The 24,919-nt window shown below is 39.1% G+C and overlaps 1 protein-coding gene across 6 annotated transcripts in view; it reads left to right on the top strand.

Moving 5' to 3' along the window:
• Positions 1 to 24,919, top strand: part of pcbp3 (poly(rC) binding protein 3) — a 61,184-nt gene that overhangs the window by 7,941 nt on the left and 28,324 nt on the right. For all 6 annotated transcript variants that reach the window (XM_051404383.1, XM_051404382.1, XM_051404379.1 and 3 more), the window contains exons 2-5: positions 15,345 to 15,401; positions 15,595 to 15,660; positions 16,434 to 16,539; positions 16,777 to 16,893. The gene's annotated coding sequence lies outside the window, so the exon portion shown is untranslated. The remainder of the gene's footprint in view (positions 1 to 15,344; positions 15,402 to 15,594; positions 15,661 to 16,433; positions 16,540 to 16,776; positions 16,894 to 24,919) is intronic.

The following is a 24,919-nucleotide window of genomic DNA, read 5'->3' as shown; positions in this document are numbered from 1 at the left end:
AATGTTGGCTTGCTGGTTTCAGAAAGTTACAGAAATGGTCGGTCACAGAACCGAGGGGGTGGGAGGGGGCTTATAGAAACCATTCAGACATCCATCTAACAGTTCTGACAAAGCATACTGGTCAACAGTCAAGCTAGCATCTCTGAGGGTGTACTTTGTGTCATATGTTTACATCAGTATGCTAACATGGTCACAATGGCTACCTTGTGGAGCTTAGCAGGTTAGTTTGGTATGTAAGCGTGCTAGCATTTGCTGGATTTTAAAGGAACTGCATCCAGTAGTTATGAATACATTTAATTTGAAAACAAAAATGTCAACTTTGTGTTGATGCTGGATGAAAAGTCAATCACGTATGTATGCATTTCTCTGGACAGTTGATTTACTTTTCATGTACAAACCAGAATCTGACATATAACATAACACAGCACTGCATTTATAAGCTACCTTGTGATTAAGAAAGTAATTTTCTCAAAAAGGTACTGAACATAAATGCACCATTTGGGGACATTTTCCAATCAACTTTAACAGCACTTTCAAGCAGGGTTTTTGAATAGAATAAATTACTCTGGAATGGAAAGGAAAAATCTATTGGCTTGGGACAAATGATGGTACATTCTGTACATGTAGAAACACTGTCGCCTTTATTTTCACCAAGGCAGAACTGAAAGCTGACATCTTTGATTTTGTAATCAATGTTCATAATCCAACTCAGACTGTGACAGTTCAGCAATGCTGACAGCTGCTGCGCTACATTCTCACATGTAGCGCAGTGGGTCATGACAACATATTAAAACGCACACCTATGCGCAGCAGGCCCAACAGTGTAGATTACACTTTTATTTCAATGTGAATGTGGAATCTGTTTGTAGAATGTGCAAAGAATTGTCGTACTGTGAAGTACTTACACTAAATATGATGATTCACATTAAATAAAGGCATGCAGAAAATTCACAGTGTCCTCTTTAAAGAAAAAAAAAAGAAAACAGACGCGTCTGCAGCTTACAGTGAAAATGCACGTCTGGTGATGTCAGGAGAAAGTGTAACAGATATTCTAAAGCTCATCTCTTAGCCTGTGCTCTTGGCACTCGCCACTGCCTCTCAGCGTTTTTGCTTGATTAAAAAGCGCCCAGGAGTTTGTAAGCGCGTGGTAGGTGCGAGCGCACACCCTGACAGCTTAACATACTGATTATTCAAGCCTCTTAGGCTAAGCCACGGCACTCGAGTGATGAACGTCAACTCCCCTCCCTCCCTCACACAGTCTCGATTTCTCCCTCTCTCCCTTTTATTCTTCATTTGAAAGAGTGGAAAGCCAGTGACAGCTTGCGGAAGGCAAACCTGTTGTCTGCGAAGCAGAAGGGATCAGTGACACAGTGATTCATACACTGCCGAGGCTTTATTTAGACATAATCCACCCAACGTAGGGTCCTCGCTTGCAACTTCTTGCATGGAGCTGGCTAGCAGTAGCCTGGCTGTGTATTGTCCTACACTGTGGACCAAAGGGAAAGTCCCTCCAGTGGGGTTTAATGCATTAGTGGTTGTCTCATGTCCTCCTGGAGGGGTCAAAATGTGCTGTTTTGTCATCATCAGAATAAGCAAATTAAAAACATGTTTCTTGACATGGCTATTGAACATTCAGTGTATAGAGAGCGGTCATCTAGAGTATCACTGTCCCCGTTTACTGAAATAATTCTCATATCTTTATATTCAGAGGCTCAAGAATGTTTGCGTTTCAATTTAAAATGTAATTCTAGATATATCAAAACATTTGAAACATTGCAAAAATGGAAACAATGAATTTCCACAAGGATACGTTGTATCTGTCTGTTGTGTATTATAAGTTGTTCTGCAGTGTAAGCTCCCCCTTTCTGTATCTCGGCTGTGTGCACTCTCAGCTTGCTGGCGAGGCCTTGGCTACTACCACTGAGCCACACCTGACCAACAGATTGGCCCCAGCTGGAGACTGAGGCACGAACAGACACAGCAGACACTTACCAGTGATTCAACAGCTATTGTGGACACTCACAATGAAAGAGTATAACATGTATATATCGTGCTTGATACATATTTTTTTATTTCTCAACAAATTCTATGAAGAAGACCAAAACCAACCAATCATGCAGTTCATCTCTCAATATTCACCAACTGTGTGTGGCTCTCAGCCCCAAGCCCATTCATTCCTAGGACATACATCTTCACGAATAGGTCAAGAATCGAGTGTTTTCATGCTAAAAACTTTCCATAAACAGCTGGGCAATGTGGTTTTAGGCAAACATTATTCTAACGGGAGTAAATAGTGTGTTTGTGGGGAAATATTTTCCACCATGGATTTGGTGCGCAGGTACCAAGTGGCAACCTCTGCGGCTGGCAAATGAAGCCAACATGGACCTATCCAAAAAACTGAGCCTCTTCCCACTTAGCCGTCAGAGTCAGGACCACCAAGATGGCAACAGCCAGAGCCAAACACCCTGGGCTTCACAGTGGCTCTTCAGAAACCAGAGGGTCACGTCACAAAGACTACGTCCATTATTAATTATATACTCTACTGTTTGTGTTCACATTCACAATTATGGAATATTTGACATTAGTATAGCACACTGATGTGTTTTTAGTTATTTGTCAACACTGGAGCTGAATGGCACAGATAATAAACTAATAGGACGATCACTACACATGGAAAATGTGTTGATAAATTCAATGTTTGGTGTTTTCCTGGGATTTGTCAAAGAAAAATACAGAATATCGCCAGACTTACTTTAAGCATGTACTACTAAAAAAATGTGGCCTCTTTGTCTTGTTTCTATTTGATCTCATTTTGGACTCTGAAGAGCAGACACGCATCAAGTTACATTCAAATAGCTCTTTAATCAATATTTGTCAGTAAGATAACACATGGACGAAAATCAACATCTATGCAATCACAGTTCAGAGGAGTATTACAGACAAAAGCTAAACCTGGCAATAATTTAGCAGATTAATAACTTACGGTATAGATTTCTTATTTTCTGTTATTAGGCTGGAGATTCACTACATGGGCAACACGTCTGTTAACCCTGCTGTGACCCTCTAAGAATGTTTTCTCCATGTTAAATCTCTCTCATCTGTCTTTTCTTTCTAATTTCAACTTCCTATCTTAGAGGAGAAAGAACAGTATAGCTGTGCTTTCTGTTTCACTGACACACTTTTCCTGAACGCTGTTTTTTTTTCCTTTTTTTTTTTCTGTGCAGCTCCCGAAGCATCCGTAGAAGACGCTGCTAAGTCAGCGAGAACTCAGCCGAGTGTGCTTAAGCAGATGTAGAAAAGGAGGCGAGGCGCTTCAGGAGCTTGAGAAAACACTTCCCCCGGGTTGTTGCCACTGGCGTGTACTCAGCGTCTTAGGTAGTGCGTTTGACGGGGAGAGCAGCCATAATGAAATGGGGCAGGTCTGAAAAAGTAGAGCTTAAAATCCCATTACCCCACGCTGTGCTATTCCACCTCCCCATATGTACAACCTAATTCATTAATCACTAAAAATTTCAGAGACCCCCCCTCAGGGGACATATTTAAGAATTCCATCATGTACTAATAGGAGTAACATTCAGATGACTGTATGCAACAAAATAACACTGAAAGTGTCCATTAACTTCTGTTAAACTGTTAAAAGGAAGTCACCTTAGTTGTGCTTTGTTGTACACTCCTTTTCCCTCTTTCATGTCTTTCCACATTAGGAGAGAGGAAATGCTCTTAACCCTCCCTTCTTCCTCTATTATTCATATAATGGAATACTGAAACTGTGTCAGTGCAACTCCTCAGATATTGTACCAGACCTGGTGTGCAACAGTGGCTGTCCCTCTCACCTGCCATGTAGTCTCTGCTTTCCTGTTTGCACGCCATTACCGACAAGGTCTTATCTCCTTCTCTGTATTGTCCCCTGATGACATTAGAGACATGACATTTTGCAGACCCACACCATCTGTTCCAGATCAGCACTACACAATGGCAACAGTAATTGCGACGGCTAAACCCAAGCATTGTCCTCTTGTTGACAGAATCCGGTGCGGTTTCTCTTTAAATTAGTTGACAAAAACTTTAATGATAATGTACATTCTACGACACGTATCCGCTGTGTATTGACATTGTGACACCAAGTGGAGCACAATAACTGTAAGAACATCCTCTTGATTTTTTGACATTTTGCAGAGCTCTTCGCGAGCTGAGCTGCAATCTGTTTCCCTGCAGGCGAATCAAAAGTGGAAGCAGATTATTTAACCAGCATGGTGTGATCTCCACGCACACAGATTTGATGGAACTTGATCCATCGGCTAATTCGCTTTTGTCGTTCTGCAAGACGGAGAGCCGTATGACATCACGATTACCCCCCACATTTATTACAGCACATATGAGGATATTGCCGTTGTCATGTGCAAACCTTGTAACTTCAATTGTTGGGCGTAATTTCAGTGTTTACTTGATAGGCTGCATTGATCTGGTTGAGTACATTCTTGGGGAACCTTTGAAATATCCATGGGCTAAAATCACAAATGCATAGATAGCCAGTCCACAAAAGAACTATATACCTATACTATATGTCTATACATATTTAAATATCAAAAATATGTGTGTGTCTATGTGTGTGTACAATGTGCAGAGAATGGAAAACTACAAAAACGACACTGAAATGTAGGAGGTTCTTAATTTCCCCCCCTCTTTAGGATTAAGTGGTTAAAGACTCTGGAACATCAAAGAGTTTCAGTGTCGTCTCCACGTTAAGGAAAGCTCTATGCTGAAGGTGTGAAGATGTCAAATGCTGCTTAACGATGCAGGATATTAGGCTTCCCCTGTCTACACACACACACACACACACACACACACACACACACACACACACACACACACAAGATACAAACACATTTTCACCACTCACATTGATATGTTACATATGACTGTCTCTTTCAGCTAAGTGGTATATAATTGCTCCGCACTGAGTTGTTAAGATATTCATATGCATGTAAGCACATGGACATCGACAGCCACACTGAAGTCTCCACAAACCATGTAACTACAAATGTGCACATTAACCTCCTAACATCTGTTCACTGGTGCAACGAGCAGCACGAAGGTTTTGGGGATTTGGATCTTTTTACCTTTGATGTTTAGCTCAATTCATTTGCATGTACATCAGAGTGCCAGTGCTGTCAAAAGGTCTCCTTAGCTGCTGACCTCATTAATGTGGTTGGATCAAACAGTCTTTTATCATAGTTTATCTACCATTTAGCAATAGGGTTCTCAACTGGGGTGTCAGAACGCCACAGGGGGACTGCAAGACAATTTTGGACGCTGTGCCTTTATTTATGGGTTACCAAAAGTGCTTTTGCATTTTCTAGGCAAAATGTGAAAATAAAACGGAATAAGATTGTTGTTTGGGTAGATATATCGCCACTATTAGCTAATTGCTGATACACTGGTGTCCATGTATACCTGTCTGTGTGAAAGGTATGGTATAAAGGATGTAAGTCACGTGGAGACACGATTCCCATTCATTCAGGGTTTTATGCTATTCTACCATTAGTGCCAGTACCACACAGAGGAATGTAGCAATGAAAGCATGGAGGAAAAATGGATGGCTCTGAACAATGCAGGATTTTAAATATTCAACATGTTTGTTAGACCTCAAGCATAAACACAGTGTGTTCTGGTAAAAAAACATAACTTTTGTTTGTTTATAAAACACCTCTACGCAGCAGCTTTAAGTAACAGGGAACTGCTATGCCAAAGATACTTGTGGTGGTTTAGGAAAAGGGTTTCTATTACATAATTTGTCCACCAGAGAGCAAGACAAGCACTGTTTATATGACATATCTTGGTCACAAATTTTTAAGAACCTTATTTAATAAAACCCGTACCTTGTGAACATCTTGTTTTGTGCTCATTTAAAATATTGTATCACATCTTTTAAACTTTCAGATACGTGTATTGGCCCTGCGAATTCCACTGTGCTGGAGGTGTCCCTGTGGCTTGAGATCTGGGCCAGTCCAAGCATGTTTGATGGATCAAAAACACATTACAGCCTGAAACAAGGCAGTGTTTTGTAGTTTCTAAAAAGTTTAAGATATTTTGGAGGCAGAAGGTTTATACTGGACGTGATCATACTATACACAAAAAGGCATTACTTTGTTTTAAGGCATCACAAGCCATAGTGGCCATTCTGTAATTGTTGGTCCAGTGAGAATATGAACCTGTAATCATAGCTGTTAATGTAACTACTCTAAAATAATGGCCCCTTTGGGTGCATGTGCTTACACGCTTGTGTTAGAGGACGAGAGACTGAGAAGGAAACTGAAAGGAGCCACCGACTGCCTTCACATGAGCAAATCCACTTGAGAAAGAAGAAAGCTGAGTTAGTTCAACATCATTAAATCTGTAACTCACCACCTTGGGGAGCAATCAAGCCCCATTTGCAGTATGTCTCAAAAAAAAGGAGAAAAATCAGGTAATACACCCTGTCAGAAAAATTGACTGGTCAACAGTTTGCAACTGGTAATTTATCAGATTTATTAAAGCTGGCACTTTTCATCTGCAGAAAAATTGTACAAGTAAGGGGAAAAACAGCTGTGCAATTTCCATGCACATATGGGGGGCATGTCTCATGATGCATGAAACTCATTTGGCTGACTGTGTATTTATATAGAATTGGGATATGTTAGACAGCTTAATAAGGCACATTATAGAATTCCACTTCTCTTTAATCAGAAATATATGAAACCGAGATATGAATGGGCTGGACATTAGTAGAGCAATGAGGACGTTTGCTTCTTTCCTGTTGGAGATGTCTGCGGGATTAATAAGGCTCATATCCTCTATTGCATGCATTACATTAATGTTACTCATCTGGCAATGAGGAATAAGGTAACTATAATTAGAGTGATATAATGGGAGAAAAAACATTGATAATGTATTTTAATGAATTACATTAATTTGGGCCTTCATCTTCATTGAAGTCAAGAAAAACTCTCCCACTCGAGCCTTATATATAAGGCTCGAGTGAGAGAGTGTAAGTGTTAAGTGTATATATATATATACATATATATTCAGATTAAACAGTTGTATGGACGGTGAATTCTGTTCTTGTATCAGAGTTCAGAAACAGACGGTAGGTGATGAATAAACACGACAAATGATAGAAACAGAACAAATAAAAGAACAAATTTCAATTTGAAATCTGTTCACAAACAGAGCGTCGTGCTTGCAGGATACATATGCCAGACTTGCGACTGTAAATCTAAGAAATGCTCATAAAATTGATTTAGCAGGCTGTGATTGAGTGCCGATCTTGGAATAAATTGGTGGTGAAACTTTATTTATTGAACGAGTTGCTTCTCACAGTTGATAACACAAAATTCCTCTCTGCAGCTTTCAGACAACAGTAAGCTGTGGGTGACCCCCAACTGTTGTCAGGGGATACTGCACTTTAAGCACTGTGATTGGAAAAATACTACTTAAGGCTAAACAATCAGTCATTTTCCCACACAGTACAGTATGAAGTGTACCGCAAACACATAACACGTAATTATCTTTGACCTGATTTGATAATGGATTAGAGAGGTGTCAGTGTGTCAGGAGAATCAAAACAAAATAATAGTCACCATTTCTGAGAAATGTGTGATTTGTATTCAAAGCTCTGTGTCTCAATGCTTATTCACACAGATGTCACAAAGGACGAACTGATTTGAATAACCAGTGTGAAATGTGATTTATCAGACACAGCAACGTAACAGCCCATAAAATTATCCTGACAGGCCTCAGTTTGCTCAAACATTTATCTCTGCATTTGTCCTTTGCATAGTTTTGACTTTATTTCAGTGGACAGTCACATTTGCACATCATTTGCACAGGGTTGAGCATCCACAGATATTACTGTAGTATAAAACAGCAAATTAATCATTAAAGAGCACACTTCCACTGCATGTGCCTGGAAAAGGGGGAAAAAAAAACTTCAGTTGCAATAAGCACTAACCAACGGGGCCAGGATCAATAGATTATATAAATAATCATTTACAAACTCAAAAAAGTGGATCTTGTGTTACCCTTTAAATAAAATATATATGGTATTGTGAGACTGAATTTAAAAAATTAATGTAATGGAGCAAGTAAAATCAAAGAGCAAATAAAAATCTAAAGAGAGATTTTCAAGGGGCTCAGTACAGTTTCATGTCTTGTTGTCCTCGGGCTGTGACAGCGTGCTGCTCTAATGGCAACGTATGTTTTTTTTCTGAGAATAGAGCTGAAAAACATATTGTGCATAAAGCGTGATGTACTGGAGGAGAGTAGAGCGATGCGTTTTATTTCTGTTGGACTTACATTGTAGCTTACACTGATCTCAGATTGCTGTGTATGCGCTGTCACACAATGTAATAATATCAAGTAAATACTGAGTTTTGTTTTGGTCTGAAAGTGTGTCAAAGTCTTGCTATGTGAGTTTCATTTTGGTAAAGAACTTGGTCTTTACAGACTGCAGTGTAGTAGGAAGTGTTGCTCTATCTCTACCTCTTTTTTTTGGCAGAACTGCCACAGTCTGTTCTCTCTCTGGGTTGCCAGATTTTTTTGGTGGACTACATCCGCCAGTATCAATGACCAGATTGCGGTCACTCAGTCTATATGTAGTTATCAATGTCTGTCTCTGGTTCGCTCACAGTGCCCAGATAATCTGCCACTTGTTATTGTCTGTTCAGTACGGAATGGCATTGACATTTACTGAGGATCAGGGTCAGCTGGCTAAGGGGACTTTTCTCCATCTTCTCATTTATCCCCAGGTTTGTGATGGTAGGCAGGTCCATAGATTATATGTATGCCATAAAAATTCCTCCTTCTCTTTTAGTGTATGCAGCAGAGTGTATATCATAATGTGCAAACCATTTATCTCATTTATATGCTGCAATGCTACGCCTCTTGCACAACATGCTTTGGCAATACTGTACTTATATGCTAACAAAGCAAATTGGAATTTCATATTAAATTATGTAATGTGTCTTCTCAAATTACACTGCACGTATGGGACAGTGGACACACTGGTAAGAAGCATAACGCCGTACACTACATACAGTATGCACCTGCATTAGGTCTCGTCCTATTAACATGCGCACATCACATAGCACAAACAGACCATGCACACACACACACACACACACACACACACACAGTTCACTACCTGACAGTGGCTGTGATGAGCTGGCAGAAAGCGAAGCTCTCTGGGCATAAATATGTCCAGTGTCAAGATATACAACTGGCAATTCCATCTCCAGTTGAAGCCTCGCCGATTGCTTTTCGCCCCCCTTCCCTGCAACTCATGCAAGCGTGCAATACACACAGACAAAAAAACACAGCATTACACACATGCATGTGCAGCACGGGGACATAATACACACAGAATGAGGAGGGTTAAAGAAACGATATCTAACAAGATGCAAAATCACCTCTGAGTTTAAATGAGGATTATGCAAACACAAGCACATATTGTTCATCGATGCTTTGTGGAGTGGAGCAGCAACCTATAGCTAAGGAAGCAGTTATTTGTGATCACTTCTAATAGGTATCCAGTATAAAAGGCTTCAGTGAAATGCTATTTGTTTTGGACAAAAACAGTCAATAATGTGCCCCTGTAAGTCAATTCAGATTTCTATTCAATATTTTTACAGTACAGAACATAATGAAACACTATGTGCGACCTGATTAACTCCTTTTACAATCAACAGGACACTTTTTTCCCCCATTTAACCTCTACGTAACCAAGCAGCCTCACTGACATTCTAAATAAGCTTTCAAAGACAGACTAGTCCAAAACAGAAGTGAAGCGTGATGGATGGCAGGGTGAACATGTCAATGTCCTAATACTTTCTGACACTGCACAGGTCAAGTCTCACTTATGTAAGCGCGTCAATACAACATTTAGTAAGTATAATTATAAGCCACATAGGACAAAAAGGGGGACGTGAAAACAGTCTCTGGACACTGAATTACTGTTGTGTTTTTTTAAACAAAATAAATCAGTGAGTCTCCTCCACCACAGATTAATTACAGTAACTGTACCAGACTGTGGGGCAAATAAGGGCATAATGCAACTTTACTATTGTGTAATAATTGTAGAGTTTGCTTGATGCTGAAATCTTCATACGTTACATTGTCAGTGTTCAGCAACTCTGACAAGAACACCTCTGAAGCAAAAATCCCTAAAACTCAGCAGTCAAGAAAGCTGATGCACACTCTCCAATAAACATAGCATGACTAATCCCTCCTCACAAATGACAAGCCCTAGTCATCCAACACACAATGAATGGTCTCCCTCTAAATGACTTCAAAGCAAAGCCACAACACAGACTTGAGTGATGGAACTACATTCTGTCAGTAGCGCACAGGGTTAACTAAACAAGCAATTTCAGCGCCGCAGCATTTGCTAAAAAGCTTGATGGGGTCAGCTAAGCTCCTGTGATTGGCCTTTGTGTGTGAAAGTGACCACTTAAGTGCAACGCAGCCCTCCTGGGTGTGTTTGTAGGCATAAGCATTTCCTCTGACTTTTTGCCTGCTCGCACTGTGTGTGTGTGTGTGTGTGTGTGTGTGTGTGTGTGTGTGTGTGTGTGTGTGTCCTTGAGAATGCATTGGTGTGTGCGTACATGCTCATTGGTGCATTTGTGGTTGTTTTGCTGTGTGTGCATGTGTGTGAGAGAGTACATCGTTTTTTTTTTTTTTTTTTTTTTTTCACTGTCGTGGTGGCGTTGTGTAGTGTTTGCATCATTTTAAATTTAGTTTTGAATGCCTCATGTAAAAAAATGAATTATTTATGGCAGTGAAAATCAGCTTTTGAGAGAGAATATTCACAGGTTCAGAATTCCTTGACCCAAATAATGTCAATGTCATTTCAATTTAATGTGATGTTTTACTTCCTGCTTTAAATTATTACAGTACAGTCAAAAAACATGGCCACATTGATTAACTTTTCAATATTTAATCTCCACTTTCAGCTTAAAGGGTCTTTTGGGGTATCCACATCCATATTGTGTGAGCAGTGCGGGACTGGTAGCCTTTTTAACGCGTCAGGACAAAAACCCAAACATGCAGATAAGGCAACTGCGGAGTTGTTTACAGCCAAACAGTGGGAAGGTCTTCACTTGCCACGTCACAAATATGATCTCAATCCAACCGGTTGTGTGTTTCACTTGCTGAAGACCAGACTGAAGGCCCACGGTGGTAGAGGCCAGTAAGAAGATGGCGGCAGTACAGGCCTGGCAGAGTATTACCAGACAAAATATGCAAGTGAGACATATCAATATAAAGGATTATGCCACCACAAATTAAATGCAAGGAGCTGCTACTCGTCATCCAGTGTTACTGTTCACACTCAAATTGAAGATGAAGTCAGCACTTTTACCTCATATTCATAGTTTCTAGGGGTGTAAAGATTAACTGATATGAGTCGGAAATCGGTTTTGACGCTATAGATTCGACTACATCGGTACGCAGATCCCTGATTCAATCTAAATGTACCATGAACTGGTTGATGGTCCAATTTTAAAGTTATGACTATTTTGAATGTGAAGCGTTGTTGTTAAGAACGCTCCACTCCTGTGAAAGGTATAAAGTCAATGTGAAGAGCTCGCGATAAGAGCGACGAGATAATATCGTCTCATAAGGGAGAGATGATGATGTCCCACTCAGGATAAATTGTTCTCACTTTGATGATCTTTTGACTTTCATCAGTTTGACTCAACTGCCAAATTTTGTTCAGTTCCTTAGTTTATAGTTATTTATAGTAACAGCCACGACTCTAACAAATTAAGATATTTTAACTCAAAAACATTATTAAAGCTTTGAACAGAAATATCTAAAAGGTGACATTAGAAATCAATAAACTTTTAAACTCTTATTTCCAAATCTTCAGAAATGTTTCTTCACTTGAGCCACTCACTCAGTCTACAATGTGGCCATATCAGATCATTCAATTAATTTCTAGTCAAGCACCTTATTTTCAAAATGTATCAAAACTGGGGTGGCAGCTGGGGTTGCCAGGCATCTTTTAGCGGGGTGGCAGCTGCTACCCCATGCCACCCCTCTAGATCCGCCCATGGCTATTGGCACTTGGTACTGGGTACTGGAAACAGTATTAGAAGAGAAAAAGCTGGATTGGTACTTCCCTGATCTAAACCACTTTATTTAGTGGTGAATCCAGAAGTGATAATCCCAGAAATGATAATAACAATCCCTCACTGCAAAGTAAAACTGTGTTTACACATCTATAATAGTATGTCAAAGGTGAATCGTGGAAAACATGGAGATGGAGAAAACATAGTAAGGGCTTAAAAAAATATTGTTTAGTTATTCTAGTTTTTTTTTTTTTTTAATGGAAGTGGTGTGGTGAGGGATAGATGTCATTGGACATTTTTAGATGAAATTAAAACTTTTGGGGCTAATTGATTAAAAATTCTAAATCAGTTCTTGACTCAATTGTTTTATCTGTGCTTTTCAAATTTTGCAAATGATTTCAAATAACTGCCGTTACCCTGCATTGCTTGTTTTTAACATTTAGGGAGGAAATGAATAAATCCAAACTGGTTCCAACTGTTTACCTTCATTGGAAATTAATTAATATGCTTGACTGCATAGTCCAGAGCTGCACTGTTCATTTACTGCACCATCTTTCCTGTGTTGTCAACGTGTCATATTTTGCATAACAACACTGCACAGACTTACACTGAGGTTTGCAATCCGATTATAAAATCGTACAAATGGTACAAATGTGGCCAAATGCAGCTAATTTTTCTATATCAAGACAAATTTTTGTCTGATATACTCCTTTATTGAATTTTGTCAGATGTAATAAAATCTATTTCGGCTTGTTCAAACTGACTGAACTGAAAAGTCTAAATCTGTTTTTGGATAAATCTGATCAAGTCAACGTTTTGTAATGTTAGCTAACCTTGCTAAAATGTGACTTTGCAATAAAGCGTTACACTTTATTTATAGTGATCACATCCAGATAGGTTAAGTAACTGTAGTATCAACAGTAGCTTTTCCACACATTAACATTGGCTTACTGCAGTGAATGAATGTGGGAGTTAAGAAAGCCATTCGACTGACAGAACATCTGCTGGCACATAATGATAAATAAAGCGATGTTATGCACAGGGGATTGCTGTGGGGCCTTCCAGTGAATGCTGCTCACCCAGCACGCGCACCCAATAAGCTCCACCTGCTTCCTTCCCATAACTCATCCACATTAGTGTCTTTGTCTTCACACACAGAACGAAAAAAAAAAGAACTTTCATACCGCTCACATTGGGATAAGTCGCAGTATTTGCTGAATGTGTGTGATGTTAAGTTGTACTCTCCACCCATCCCCCCTCTGTTTTTGTAATTAATGCACATGGCAAAAAGCCTGTCTGGATCTGCAGTTACAACTGAACAGGCCTCATTGAGATCCAAGATGGTGTACATGGATTGTTTCCTCCTCACTCACAGATCTGAACACTCATTGCTGCCACTGGTGCCCCATTATTATTCTAAATGAATCCCCTAGCACAAACAAGACACAGCTATAACGTACTAAACATATGCATAGACACATTGAGTTATGTGTTTTTATACACTTGGTATAAAGCTATAAAGATAATTTTCTGTGTGCACACACGGTATTATTTTGCATATCCATATTCCAATATATGGTCCTCTGCTGCCTCCCCTCGAAGGCATCTTAAATAGTACATTAATCTCTCCTGTGTGTGTGTGTGTGTATGCGTGTGCGTGTGTGCAGAGAGAGAGAGAGAGAGAGAGAGAGAGAGAGAGAGAGAGAGAGATGCGTTTACCATCAGCGAAGGGCGAGTCCTTCAGTAGATGGGGTCAGTGCTCTAATCTGAGGAGGTGATGATATTGTGAGGATATTTAATGAGAGGATAAAAGCAAAAGCGAAAAGGGGGGATGAGTATTAGCCTTTTTAGATATCATTAAACATTAATACTGTCAGGGGACGGGAGCACACTGGGGTCCTTTTCATTGACTTTCATGCGGCGTGCTAATAGAGTTTCACCTCCGGGGACCTCCACACCCCCACCCGGCCCTTGGTGCAGCGCTAAAGCTCAAGGAAGATCAGATCGCCACCCCGCTTCTGAGGATAAGATTAGTGGGTCTGTGTGTGTGTGTGTGTGTGTTAATTGTAGATTATGTGAGGCTATGCACTCTCTCTTGCTCCCTTTCTGTCTTTTGCTCATGCTGTATTATACGAATATTATAACTGTTCTAAAACTATTAAAAGGCCCTCAAGAGACTTGGATATATTAATTCTACCCATAATCCTGAGAAGCACTTCAAATAGTGTTATTTTTGTGTGTTTGCCCAGAGTTACGCTTAACTTTAGCATTTAGCTAATTACTTTTGCTCTTATTTCAACTTTTAAACTCAAAAATGATGTAGACGTCAGTATCAGTAGGCTACGTCATTTGCTAATTTGCTATATTTGGGTAGTTTATTTAAAAATCAGACTTCTCAGTCATCATTAATTACATAAAACCTGTTCATGTTCCCTGAATAACGCAGTTCACTACAGCTGCAACAGTCATTTTTCTGATTAATTAATCTGCTGATTATTTTGATTAGTTGTTTCTCCTTTAAATAGTCAGTTAATTGACAGAAAATTACGCCTCAACTCATTCTTAAAAGTTTAAAAATTCAGTTTCATAATTACTAAGACATTCATACAATATACAATGCAGAAAACCCTCACAATTAAGAAGTTGTTGGGGATTTTTGTAATTTCTTCTTGGAAAATTATTTAATGACGTGTACATACTGTACATAACCACCTAATTCATGTAGATCCATTCAAATTCAAAAAAAATTCTTTGCTCTTTTTGGATTTGTTTACAACTTGCACTTGACTTGCATGTAGCCATTGTATGTTGTTGGTCATTGTTTTTTTTATACAAGTATACATTTTTCTCCTTCTTGTATGCACATGATATGATATGATATGATAGTTCAATGTTCTTATTTCTGCTTTGTTGTTGTTTTTAGCTGCATGTCCAATTCTTTCTCTCTTTCTACTGGTAGTATTTTTATGTAACATTCTATGAATGTGAAGCACCAACAGAGGGCAGTCATCCCCTTCTAAAGAAAAGAGGCTTGGCAGCGCACAGGAACTCAAACCCTGTGTGTCTCTGTGTGTGTGCGTGTGTGTGTTTATTGTACAGCTGGGTGTGGCTGGGAATGAATGAGCCCATGTTCACACTGCTGACTGAGGTATGGGCAGATGGTGATGGAGGGAGCTGTTACTGTACACACCTGAAGTCACGCTGAAACCAAAATTAATATGTTAATCTCATTCACAGGAATTCCTCTCCTCTCCTCCCCTGGAGTGCTGTCTGTCAACAACTCAACTGCACAATGTAAGAAACATTAGCACAAGTTGCACTGATGAATCATTCAGTAATTCTGGCTATATTTAAAATTGAACCGCTCATGCTTTCACTCCGTGCAGTATGATAAAGTAATAATTCATTCTAACAGCAAAGGACTGCATGGTGTGCTTTCACATATTAAGTATTGCCTTTAAAGCTGTATTTTCTTTTTCTCTGACAGATCTGCTGAATCCACTTCCACAATTCATTTGATCTTAATCCGATTCTGCTGGCCAGGCACAGCAAAGTAAGTGGTCATATTGAATTTGATCCGTCTAAACACATTAAGATTAAAAAGGTGCCATGTTTATCCTCACATCAGAAGATTCCACAGGTTTGAAAGATATGCAGCCTGCATCACAATCCATCCACCAGTTTTAGTTTTCATAAAATCACTTTTATACGCTTCACACTTGTGGAAATCCTAACCAAGGAGCGGCTCTTTTAACACATGTATTTAAATTCAATACAGGCTCTCTGAATTATCAAGCACATGTATCTATAATATAGAGTGAGCCTCAGCCACAGATTTCCACAGTTCAATTAGAATTTACAATGATTCAGAAAGTGGATAAATTGTCATGCATCATATGGCCATTACAAAAACATTAACGTACATTTTTTTTCATTACAGTCATATTAGAAAATATTATTTATCATCATCAATTCAGCAGATACACTGTGAGTTTTTTTTTCCCCCCCTTTACTATATAAGTATTTGGAGTTATTCTTGAAGATGAGTTCAATGAGTTTGTAATTTTATCACTTTATTTTGCATACTCAAATATTCAATTCTACCACTGCTACTGCTGGGGCCTCTAAAGCAGTAACATTGTAGTACTGCAGAAGTAACAAGTATAGTTGGTATAGTTTTAAGTCTATTTGTTTATTTGCAATTGCTAGTGTATCATCTATTTTCTATTTCTAGTTTTATTTGACTGTTAACAATACCTAGTTGTGAAAAGACCCCTTCATTTTACCACAATTTACCACGTTGTCATGTCTTAACCCCATGTTTAGGTCTGTCGAACAAACGTCCAGTCTCCCCATTCTGCTGGAAGGCTGCCAGCCACAGGTCACATGACCTGGAAGAAAAAACCTAGGAGACTTTTGGGATCCCTCTTCGGTCAGACATCTTCTACTATTATTGCTTGCACACACTATGAGCAACATGACTGATGTTGTTGATCTATTCTGATTGAAAGTCAGTGGCTGGAGAGGCTCGGTTTTCTTCAAAATGTATTGATCCTGTGCGGAAGCAAAGGCTGCAGCAGGAAAAAAACAACACCATATATATTGATAATGTATACTTCAATACTCTTTATCCTCTTTGCAACTTCTGTTATTTTTCATTGGGCTTTAGCATGGGCTGGCTATCAACCTGAAGGGAAGTCCAAAGGCTGATGAACTGATCTGTGTCTGTGTGAGACCACGTTGCTCTGGTGCCCTATATGCCCTGAGAACATCCAGCGCAAACCTGGTGAGTTACATCATCATTTGATCCGTCAGTGGTAAATTGATGGGCTTCATTGCCTTCCCTTACAGAGACATAAAAGCAAGCAGACAAAGTTTTAGTCTGGATGACGGTTAATGGCAGGCTGTGCCACTGGTGTCGACATGAGACAGACCATTTAGAATTAGCTTTGCCTTCCAACTATATCATTTTTGGGGGTTGGAAGGAGAGGCTTAGTATCAATAATATAATCTGAAAAATATGTGCAATTTCCCATAAGGAGAAGAGATGTTTAACATGTATGCCTACACATTAAATAATCCAGTAACAGCTCACATTTTTTTTCGCTTTTTTTCCCAACAATTAATTTTTTGCCTGTCCCATTCTGCCCAAATACCTGTCTCAGTTTTTGGTGCTGTCAGATAAAGTAACAATGTACAAACTTCATCTCTTTTCTGTTCCACTAGTGTCTGTAACACAGGGGGTTTAAGCCAAATCCCCATAAGCTTTAGGGTTTTAGAACTTGATAGACTTTTTCCAAACCTGGGTGTCCACCAAGAAACCACAACCGAACTAAAATGGCACTGTAGACTAGGTGGTGTGAGATTCTCTCTGAGTTTGTAAGTGCATTAATTGTGCGTGTAGCATCTGACAGATTGAACAATTTAAACAATTAGCTCTGTAACTTAAAATTAAAAAAGGTATCCTGTGCAGATTTTGACTACTGGTAGGTATTACGATACACATTCCTGCCAATGGTTTTCATGCTGGTGCTAATGTTTGGTAGTAGTTAAGAGCCAGAAAATGTAGTGTTGTGGCAGCAAAACCAAGGAAGAAGAAGACTGCTAACCAATGTTAACATCTGTATATCATGATTACCTATCATAATTTTAGCTTCACTAGCTTTAGTTTAGCTTCTCTCCATGTATAGGACTGGTTGGCTGAGACTAGTGTGCCCCTCAAGGAAACCTTCACTGTGTTGGCAATGGCTGACTACAGACCTATTCCCGTGGCTAAGTCTAAAAAGTAAAAAGGTACCAGAGAAAAGTGAATAGTTGCTTCAGCAGATTCCTGTGTTTGGGTCCCACCAACCTGTGACAGAAAGCATATTTGAAGTCTATAACCAACTATAACTATAGGCACAGGGTGCCTGGCTGAAGCTCCAAAAGCTTCTTTCAAGCCAGTTTGTGGCAAGTGTGGAATGCGGACATTCAGCAGGCAAAGATTCAGCATATGTCTGCAGCCCTCTTGAAGAGAGAGAGAAACAGAAAAAGACTTTTCTCCCAGTCTTCTGCCTCGACCAGAGACATAATTACTCCCTCTTGGGAGGATGTGTGTGCCTGCTGCACCAAAGTGAAAGAAGCCTGTAACTGAAGTGAGTAGCTCAGAGGTAGCGTGCGCTCCATCGATTTAGTTAGATTGCAAGCTGACATCTCTCCTGCAGCCAACTGTGGCTCAAACACTATGGAACATTTTAAAATCTTTTTACCTCTAATAGTCTTCGGCCATCAAAATACCCCATTCTTGGAAGGTTGGATTGGAAATTGCGTGTTGATTAATGAATGCCAGTGGTGAAATCAGTCGCATACATGAAAAACATGAATTACCTGCATGGACCTTTAGATTAACTACTTTAACAAATTTTAGAACATATCTATCAACAGACCGACCTTTTTTAGTACCACTTTAAACTTTAGAGGGTGAGGAAGAATTCCTTGAGGCAGATTTTACCCTTTGTCACTGTGACAACCTTTACCAGGACTCAGGGATTACCAAGGAAAGGCACTACTGACAGGTTTGAAAATCAACATCAAGTCTTATATAAATACACACAAAGCCATGACGTCAAACAAAACAAAACAGAAAATAGAACAAATCTGAACATCTATTCTGTACAATTACTAAGACTGTCCAGTTGGACAAATGAATGTGTTTACCTAACTGAATGAATCCACGTTTGTAATGCTATCAGGCAAGTTGGCTCAACCTGAACCTCCTCTCTAAATGAGACAGTCTAGACTTGCAGAGAGCAAAACTAAAAGTGCATTTGTGCTGTTCCTGTCAACTCATGAAGTCAAAAATCTATACTGTCAGGTTCTTTCACTCAAACGTGTTGTATTTAAAATAAATGTCTCCTTTTAGGTTCTTTAATAAATTCAAATGCAGTCTGAATACAAATGTACTTTACTGCATACACTATAGAGACGGACTCTTACCATGAAATCAGCAGTTTCTCAGTTGTTCTCTGTCTTCCAACAATGTCTATCTGTCTTTATACTAAAAAAACAAACAATTAACAACCCTATACCTTGTGCATCAGATGGATTTTTCTCTCGGCAGCAATAACAACAGAGACTTGCTCTGTTACATGTACAGCTGTGAACAAAGCTGAACTCTTTTCTAAACCGTGCCTGGCCATATTTCCTATCACTAAATCACCTTTATAAAAAGGTATAAACTAGTCTGCTGCATTTTAAGGGACAGTGTGTTCACTTTATATGACTATATTATAAGACTATATAAAGCATTTCTTACAAGGAAAGTTAAAGAAAAAATACTTGGAAAGGTGCCAGCAAGGGAATAAAGTTGGCCACTGGCCTGTCTGTCTGTTTGAATTCAGCTCCTTTGAGCATGTTCGCACATACCGCATGTATCCGTATGTGTGATTTCACTATTAAATTGCAGGAAAGCTTTATAGATTGATACCCAGAAAAAAAATATCTAAGCTGGCTCCCTCTACAGAACACTGCTTTGGACTGATAAGACTAAGTCAGCAGATATCAGCTTCCTTTTATAACCCTATAGGGCTGACCTGGGCCTATATACACTCACTGGCCAAATGAATAAACTGTGTTTATTCTGTGCTGTGTTTGAATGCCAAAATAAAAGTAGACACATTATTCATTAGGATGAATAAACATGTTAATCAGATTAAGAACATATGACACAATCTGGCGCGAGTGGGTTAAATTCACACCCCATCCAGTACATTACATCTTAATAGTTTTAACTGAAAGAAGTTCTTGTGTGGATTCAAGCAGGTCAGCTGGTACAGAGAGCAGTTTGTTTAGGACTGTAATTACCAATGATTTTATGAGCATGTTGCTCTTTGTTCTTTCAATATTCAGTCAAACGGGGATAATGGAAAGAGGCTCGTCTGAGAAAACATCCCTATACTGAGCACAGTGGGATCTCTGTTGAGTCTGAGATTATATCTGATTAATAATAGAATAAGTATGAACCAATGCCACTAAGTGCATACATCAAAGTGAAATATAGAGGCATGTGCTGAGTTGTACATAAAAATAAAGGCACTTACCCGCATTCATTCTGAGATGGTTGGCATATACACTCTCAGCAATTTCATGCTTCAGTCTGACACAGTTGCTCACATTGTAACCTCAACTGCTCAGTCCAACTGCTGTGGTTGCTGAGCAGTTCTGCTCGAACCATCGGGGAATACATGGCATTTACAAGGGCATAGAGAAAGTGTATTTTTCCTATGGAGGGGAGAGTTATACCTTCACTGTATCTTCCAGACTTCCCTGATTACATGGGATAATCAAAATGTCAATTCCATACAGAATATATTCTAAAAGTCCAACCATAGATTAAAGCGTATGGATCTACAATCTAGTCTTAAACCACTTTTTATGCACTAAAAATTCATACGGCAGCTTGGCCCTCATTACTTTGCGGATAGTTCAGCCCTCTCCAGCACTTTCCCTAAACTGGCCAAGGAAGAGCACTAAAGCCTAGTCTGTAGAAATGCAGTGAAGTCAAATATTAATGAACTGGTTGAAATTAGCTTTCATAACATGATCCTGGAGACTCATTTTTTAATCCTCAAATCTTGCAGGGGGGTTTCCTATGTGCCAAAAAAACAACCTAAACAGCAAGCTACTTGCTTCTGTCTGACTACTTTTACTAGTGAATGTCTTTAAAATCCTGGTGTATTAACTTTGAAGGGTCAACTCCGGGGTCAGTCCTCAGGTTCAGTGCTTAGACAGTGACACAGATTGAGTTCCACCTGCAGTGGGTGACCCAATTATGCATGCATTGGGGTTTAGCATGTTGTCGCTAGCTATGTAGCCACTGATGCTTTTCACTCATTAACGTTGCGGTTAGAAGCAATGGCCCATGCTGCGTGAGGTAGTTAACATTATAAATATTCTTTGTTTTAATACTCTGAATATAAAGAATACTCTGCTTCATAAAAATGAAAAAAAAACAGTAACAGTGTAATTAAACCACCACTAAATTATTAATTATGGAGACATTGTACAAGTACAGTACACACATTATTCCCTTAGACTGTGATATTTAAACTGATAATTTAATAATGTACTTAAAGGCAACTTTAGTCTCTAACCAGACTAAAGTTAAGCCCACATAATTTGATGCGTGTCAAATGACGCCCATAGCCCAGACAGAAGGTGTCATAAAGACAGAAGAAGTAGTCAAGTAGCCAATTCAGGGAGCAAATGTGATAAAATTGCTGCTTTTCTTGATAGCTGACAGATGCCATTGAGGACTGACGCACATCAAGACGCCGCCTGTGGGCTTTGAAAATAATGGATGTGGATGTTTTGACGGACGTCACCCGCTGGTGTGTGTTATCCTTAATTCTGAGTATCTAACGAGGAGAGACGTCAGAGCCATGACTTTATAAGTCATCAGTACTGATAAATAAATAAAAAACTTCTCATTTATTTAAACTAAACTAATGTCCACACCAAAGCTTTATGATAGCTTCCTTCCTTCAGTCATTTCTTTCCTCCTCCTTCTTTACCACTTAAATAAGAGTCTGTTATCCTGAAATATATATATTTATATATAATATATATACTATATTAGTGTTGCTCTGCTTCATGTACGCAACTGGACAAGACCCAGCAAAAGCCTGACCGCAGTCTGGTCTGCTGCTGACGGGGTTGGTTTAAACAAAACAGCTGTGGCCTGCTTTAATTAAACTAAAAGCCGATTGTCTTAACTTGTTTCCCCTCCCTTCTTTTCACAGTCTCACAGTTGCATGGAATGGCCACATTTGATTTAGTTTGATACTGTTTTTTAATGAAAGGATGCCATCCTTAACACTCCCAAAATTAAATTCTGGCAGTGGGGTATGTACATTGGCTCAAAGGGATGAACTGAACTGAATATTTAAATAAAGCATCTTATCAGACGCCAGGAAAGACTGCATCCGGAGAAAACTACACTTTTTTGCTTCCTTCTTTCCTTTAGTATAAAGCAAAGGCTTCCTATAAAAGGATTACAGACCAGTCGGACTGGCAAACATGATGTGACATGGTAGCTCTGGATTTTGAACTTAAAATGTTTCAAACATTTACTTACTGCCGCCATTTGGAGCTGCTAACCTATCTTTAAAATGGATATTGAAAAAGGCAGTGGCTGTCACTTTTCAGTGCTCAATTGTCAAAGGCATTTTTTTTTCAGTGCATCATTAAAAAGCAAAAAATGAAAGCAGCATCTACCAGATCCAAGCAAATATTAATAAAATTTTCCTGGTAATATACCAGCCCACAGGCTGCATGTTTACTCTTGTTAGGGCTCACTACAGTAATGTGCAATAAATAAAGCTACAGAATGAGATGCTATAATTCAGCATGCCCTTTAATGTCTACATTTAGAGATAATGATGATGGTGATGTGCATGGTGTGTGTGTGTGTGTGTGTGTGTGTGTGTGTGTGTGTGTGTGTGTAAATTGTTTGATATTCATCCTGCAGTGTTAGCTATTTGCCACTTAAAATGGTTTGCTTAATGGTTTGAGTAACTAGTTACAAATAATCAGCTTAAAGCAACACACCCAATTTTCACTTACGTTGCCTGATTAGACCTCTTCTCCTCAATACTGTGGACGTGCTCAAACTGGACCTGACCGCTCAGTGTCCTGTTGCATGTGTTAGAATTATATTATTATTATTAAATATTTTTGTTTTATCTTTGTTTAACTGGAGGAAATTGTGGCACATCCAGTCATTAACTTGTTCAGTGCACTTACTCAGTGATTGTATGGGACCATAGCATAATCAACTGATGATGTGTGTGTCGGTGTAATTATGGTCAGATACTTTGTCCTTCTTTCATTATCTTTGCTAGTGGGAACGTGTATGTGTTGGTAGGAGGAGGTCAGAGGATCCAGACATCTCATTTCTATATGCTCAGGTGTGTATACGATCCACACAAAGCAGTCCACGATAGGACAGAATAGAGATGTCTGAAGTTTGGATTGGATATTTTAATGGATCTGTATCGACTGAAACAAACCTTGTCAAATTCCAATCAACTTTTTTCACTGAACTTTTATGTTTGTCCACCCCAGCCTCTATTGCAGCACGCTCTCCTTTGCCGCAGACAGGCTCTATGCTGCAGGCATATTATGTGTCTATATGGGAGTGAAAATTGTAGTGTGTAAATGTGAAAAAGTATTCAGTTGCAGCAATAATCGACTCAATTCTGACACCCAGGTTGACGAAATACACAGATTCGCTAAGCTCTGACAGTGACGAATCTAGAACCGCTCCTCTCTTTCTTATTAGCAAACAACACAAAACTCACTTAGCTGCTTCTCATTTCTAGCTGACACTGAAACTTTCACCAGTTAAAATGAGTTTTTGTTAAAAACAATCAAAAGCTATGGATGTGGCTGGTTGCTGCTCTTTAACAATGGCCAAGCAAGGTACAAACAGGAGAGACTTCTACCAATTAGGGCCAGCTTCGCTTTGAGTGCACTTACATAGCTGTGAGATGTTCAAAGCCCTCAAACCATTTTCATTAAGAAAAGTCAAAAATATACAGTATGCCCAAACTACACAAGAAGTATGGTCACAGAAAACATTTGCTGAAGAGCTCCATCAGACTGCCTAGCGTGTAAGGATACTCAGCTGCTGGCAATATGTTTTGATACAGGATTTAATAGGCATATGGCTTGTAGAGGTGGGATGTGATTAGAGAGTTCAGACAGTGCTGTGGGCACTTGAGCTGAGATGTTGCTCTTGGGGAAAGTAATTTTATTTCGAGCTCAACACTTGTGCAATGTGTTTGTCTTTGTTCTTTCTATTATCATCTATTATTTGTAAACTCACCATTTGATTTCTGCGATTCATCTTTGAAAATGCAGTCATGAAAAAATGTTCCATTGTGAATTAAATTAGATTCACTGCCTGAAGGTAATTTGTTATCAACTGAACAATACCATGTCTGTTGAGTGAATTGTCCCACTTAATTGTAAAGCCATATCGCATCTGATAAAAGAACTCCTTTTCAGTTTTTAATACGCTTTGATGCTTCTTCTTTTTGGATACAGATATGGTGGTTGATCCATGTGGGGACTAATGATGTTTTTTTCTTTGTGATTGAGCTCTGCCTCTCAACCGAACTGAAGTTGAACAAGAATAATCCTTTGTGCAGGAGAAAATGATACATTTCAGATTAAAGTGACCTCTCTGCCCTTACCTTTTTACTCAAGCCTTCGCACTGGCTTTCAGAAGAATACCTTGTTCAAATAACTATATTTAAGTGGAAAAGAAATCATACATACGTTGTACGGTGATTATTACGGCATTTGAGCTTTTCAGCAACTCTGAAAAGATCATGGTTCAGGTGGATAGTGTGTTAATTCTATATGGAAAGATAATAGCTTGAACCTTAGAGACCATTGGAGTGGGGACCATGTAATTCACATTAAGAACTATAGGAAAAATGAAGCAGAAAGACATGGAGGTCTTTTGTGGGAATCACTAATATTATATTGGTTCAAGCATAGTACGGAAATACTGAAGCCTGTTTTATACTTTAAACATCGTGAAAAAAATGCAGATAGCATTTTAAATCAGTAAAGGTTTTAATGTTAGAGTAAGATGTGGTTTCCTTGGTTAACAGAAGTTACAGCCTGGCTACTGATATGGCTATGCCTTTTTAGTAAAACATCATTTCATACACCTGTTATTGTCACTACTCTATTTACTATTTATTTCTTAGATTGCCATTATTCAAGCTCTGGCAAGCAAAGAGAAGCCACCTTCTGTGTCT

This window comes from Dicentrarchus labrax, unplaced genomic scaffold, assembly GCF_905237075.1.
Source record: "Dicentrarchus labrax unplaced genomic scaffold, dlabrax2021, whole genome shotgun sequence".
In the NCBI taxonomy this organism is placed as follows: domain Eukaryota; kingdom Metazoa; phylum Chordata; class Actinopteri; family Moronidae; genus Dicentrarchus; species Dicentrarchus labrax.
Note: the sequence above shows the minus strand (reverse complement) of the source record. Positions and strands in the feature narration are given on the sequence as shown.